At 33.7% G+C, this 4916-nt stretch overlaps 1 protein-coding gene across 1 annotated transcript in view; it reads left to right on the top strand.

The window, feature by feature from the left end:
• Positions 1-4916, top strand: part of LOC126734913 (protein madd-4) — a 531919-nt gene that overhangs the window by 447046 nt on the left and 79957 nt on the right. The window lies entirely within an intron of this gene.

The raw sequence follows: 4916 nt of genomic DNA, 5'->3' as shown, positions 1-4916 counted from the left end.
CCGAAAAATGAAAAATCCCAAACTTTGAAGGTCGATATCTCGGCTTCTATGGGAGCTATCGGGAAAATTCCAACGGTTTTGTCTTAGTTTCGTCATTGTGAATCCAACGAGACCATCCGCAAGGTCGTATCTTGTATGATAGCCGAGATATGACATTTTTGATGCCCATTTTTGGCCTCAAAAACGAACGTCGAAAACGACCTTTTCAGGATTTTCAAAGTGCTCTCATTCCCTTAGTTCTGCTCGGATCCTGTTATAACCCGGTGTTTTCGTAATCTAGGAGACCCAAATAAGACGCTGGTATACTTAGTTTGATTTCGAAAAAAATCAATTTTTGGTGAAAAAATTCGATACGGGGTGTACCCGAAAAATGAAAAAACCCAAACTTTGAAGGTCAATATCTCGGCTTCTATGGAAGCTATCGGAAAAATTCCAATGGTCTTGTCTTAGGTTCGTCATTCTGAATCCAACGAGACCATCCGCAAGGTCGTAGCTCTTATATTAGCTGAAATATTGCATTTTTGGAGCCCATTTTTAGCCTCAAAAACGAGGTCGAAAAATGACTTTTTTCGAATTTTTAAAGTGCCTGTTCCCTAAGTTCTACTTTAATCTCGTTATAACCAAGTGTTTTCAGATTATAAGGGTTAAGAACAAGATACTGATATATTTAGTTCGATATCAAAAAATAAATCGATGGCAAAATTTCATACTCAAATTTCAATTCATCATTCACTTTCGTTGCTATTTAGAATATTTCAAGTCGACTTTTCTAAAAATGTAAACTAGCTTTTCTGATATAGGCACACAAGAAAAACTTCAACCTTACACGGGATAACATCTGCCGGTACCCTTGTTACCCTCCGGATTTAGAAGAATAGGGTCGCGCAAAAACTTTCAATTGTTTTTTGGGGTTTTAATGGCTGATTAGTCGGAAAGCCTGCCCGGGAAAGATAAGTAATTTGTTACCGCCGGGTGATAAATTAATACAAAAAAACTTAATTAAAAGTGTATATAGCGGTTAAAGCGATGATACGATACAACCACAACAGGCGTATAATATGTTTCAATCGACCTACTACATAGAAGAAGAAAAGTGGTTTTTAAAAGCGAAAAGAAAGCAATTTTAATGGCACGGTTTACGGTTTTCTGACCCTCGGGGTGTAATAGTACGAGGGAAACTCGACCAGGAAAATGCGGTGTTTGCTTACGGAAAACTGCGGGTGAGGCAGCAAATTTGCGACAAAGCCCGGGAGTTGGCCGCGTTACAAATGTTATGCCAGTTGAGGTTCTCTGCTACAACTCGACTCTGTTGGCTAAACTTGTTTACGCGGTTAAACTTTCGGTTGAGCTTGTTACGCCGGTTCCTCATTAAAAAATTATAATTTAATTTTCGGTCTGATGTTTCATTTAATTTTCTCTACAGAAGAAATTCCAATTACTGAATGAGGCAACAAAAAAATATACAATATATCATAAACTACATTCTAAAGTTAAACAAAAGGATACATTATTAATATTAATAGTTGGCTACAATAATATTAAAAAAAATTAATTTTATGGTTACAGTATATAGGAATATTATATTCGTTTCATTTTGGACAAACTGCAGTTGAATATGTCACACTGATTGTAGACAGAATTAAGAATAAATGTCAAATTAGTGTGTTTTATTGGGCTTTTGATCGATTTTTGGTATATTTTCCAAAACCAGTTCATTTTGATGATGAAATCTTTTTTGGAAATTCACTGATTTTCATCCATATTATCCAATCTAATAACGCTGTTTTTATATTAATTATTTATATATTAAACTATGTTCAAATTAAATAAAAAGTGTTGTTAAATTAAATATTGAATATATATTTTCTGCAGAAAAATTGTTTTTTATCAATACTACCTTTAACCCCCCACCCACCCTAAACATTTGTCCCGTAAGAAATTTATTTGAGAAATCTCCGGTTTTCGTCTATAATATCCAATCCAATAGCATTGTTTTTGTATTAAAAATGTATATATATAATTATTACAAATTTAAATAAACAAACTCTGTTATTAAATTAAATATTAATGAGGAAACCAGCTGTTATTCATACGTAATATTTTGGAAAAAAAATTATTTTTTATAACAATTTCTTACTGGTAAGTTGTGTGGGGTGGGTGGGGGGCTAAGGGTAGGAATAATGAAAAACGATTTTTTTTGCAGAAAATAATTTCCTAAGAAAAAAAATGCTTTTTAAGAAAATTAACGGCGATAAAAAAATATATTGTTATTGTATCGATACTTTTTTTACAAAACCTTAAGGTTTTCGAGTAAAACGTGAAAAAGTTCTTATTTTATTTATCAAAAAAAAAGGCGCAGTAGTTGTGCCATTTTTTATCACAAATAAGTGGAAATTCAGTTTTTTATTTTAACTCATTAAGTTTCAAAAAAATCAGGGTCTAGACAACTTTTCATTACCTAGATATTATTTTTTTATGTGTTCTACGTATTTCTAGCCAATTTGTGTACCTCCTTCCAGGTGATTCATAATTTGCACACTTAACTTCCTTATATTTATGTCTTTAGACTTTTTATACATTTAAAGTAACTTCCTATCTGAAAAGGTAGATTAATTTTATGTGGCGACCTCAATATTGATTTTTCCAGTGTCATCTTTTGCTCCTGACTTCGTAGATTGTGCGGTTTTTAATTCCGGATTTTCTGATCATGAAGCTGCATTAACTAATTTTCCATAAATTCTAAAGGCAAAAACACGTTACGTAAATTAGGCCGTGTTTTTGGCAAAAATAATTTCTTACAATTCAAGAAGAACTTATGCCAAACGGCTGATTGGGATTTTCTTTCTGATGATATAGATAGTGAATTTTCTAGTTTTATAAAGTCTTTATCAAGTATTGCAGATAAGTCGTTTTTTCTTAACCATGGATCACTAAAGGCTTACGTGTTTCTGCAAAAAACATGCGCTTATTATCACACCTGAAAAAATTTACGACAGCGTATGTTTTCATAACTATGTCAAGCTTTATAGAAAAATGTACCATAAGGCTATAAAAGCTGCAAAAGATATTTATTATAATAAAAGGATGATCGAATCAAGTAATGTTGCCAAAGAAACATGGTCTATTGTAAATGAATTAAGAAATAAGGCTTCTTCATCTAGCACTATCCCTTCTTCACCTGAGGACCTTAATCACTACTTTGTTAATGTAGCTAAACATCTAATGGCTACCATAACACATTCTCACGATCCTCGTTCATATCTCCCAAATGAAAATTTACACAGTTTCTTTTTTACCCCCATTGTATCAACAGAGCTTACTACAATAAATGAAATAAAAAACAAATCATCATCTTGTACAGATGGGCTTACTCTCAAAATGTTTTCCAATCTGCCAAATTGCACCTTAATCCATCTAACCAACTTAATTAACAAGTCATTCCAAAATGGAGTTTTCGTACCTGCCTTAGGACTGGCAATAATTATTCCTTTGCATAGGGGAGGAGATAAACAACAAGCTTCAAACTATCGCCCAATCGCACTCCTTCCCACTTTATCAAAGATCATTGAACTATTGGTTAAAAAAAGGCTCTTATCGTTTCTGTTTAAATATAAAATTCTTACTCCTCACCAGTTTGGATTCTTGAGTAACAAGTGCATAAATGATGCTATGTTTTCTCTCTTTAATAGTGTTTACACCAGTATAAATAATAATCATTCAACAGCAACTTTTTATAGTGATTTCTCCAAGGCTTTCGATTGTTTAAACCATAACATCTTAATTGACAAATTGAATACTATGGGTGTAGGAGAAATATAAAAATAGTGGACTGTATCTTTAATTAATTAATGCATAAAAAATTAAGACGACGGCCAAGACAACCCCAAAATAATTTGTGGCTCACCTTGCTGTCGCTTCTGTTCAGGACTGCTCCTCCAGGTTCACCTCCAAATATTTGCTGGGTTTGACGGTGTGCCGGCACTTATAATTTTTGGAATTCACTCGCGTGTCTTTATATATGGAGAGCGACTTATTTGGTCAGTAGTTTATATACCAATGCTAATGCTGCCAGTTCCCATCAATCAGGATCGATGCAGTACTGGACTAGAGGTGCGTGCGACTCTTCTCGGTCAAAATTAAGGTTGTCTTACATATGACGCGATAAAAAGCCGCGAATAATGATTTAGCAAAAAAAAATTAAAGAAATTGTAGAATACAACTTTAGATATTAACAACGATCAGTACCACGACGAAGCAAAGCCCATGTTAAATATAATTATATGAATATTGACAATAAAAAAAAAAAGAATAAAATTAAATAAAGAAATAAGTCTTCCGATTTGACGGAACAATGGGTTCAGAGGAACGCCCCTTAAGTGGTTTAAATCGTATCTCAGTTACAGAAATCAGCTTGTAAAGGTTGATACGACGAAGTCTTCTTGCAAACTAATAGAATGTGGGGTACCTCAAGGTTCAGTCCTGGGCCCCATTTTGTTTCTGATCTTTATAAATGACATGGCCAATCTTAACATCAGTGGCAAAATCTGTCTTTTTGCTGACGATACTAGCTTTACATGGAGCAATCCGGATGCTAGGGCACTACATGCTTATTAATTACCATTAAATCGTGGTGCGATTCTAATCTTCTGTGCCTAAATGTCTTATCATATAAAACTACTATTCAACCCTTTGTACTTAACAACACCAGTTTGGACGTCGTTGAATCTGTGAAGTTCTTGGGACTTAATGTTGACTACTCCCTAAAATGGGACTTGCATATTGATGCCTTATATAAAAAATTAAGTTCAGCATGTTTTGCCTTAAGATCAGTTTCCAGAGAATTAGGTTTTCAAACATCAAGAACAGTTTATTATGCCCTTTTTGAGTCACATCTACGTTACGCCCTTCCATTCTGG

Source organism: Anthonomus grandis, chromosome 4 (genome assembly GCF_022605725.1).
Source record: "Anthonomus grandis grandis chromosome 4, icAntGran1.3, whole genome shotgun sequence".
In the NCBI taxonomy this organism is placed as follows: domain Eukaryota; kingdom Metazoa; phylum Arthropoda; class Insecta; order Coleoptera; family Curculionidae; genus Anthonomus; species Anthonomus grandis.
Note: the sequence above shows the minus strand (reverse complement) of the source record. Positions and strands in the feature narration are given on the sequence as shown.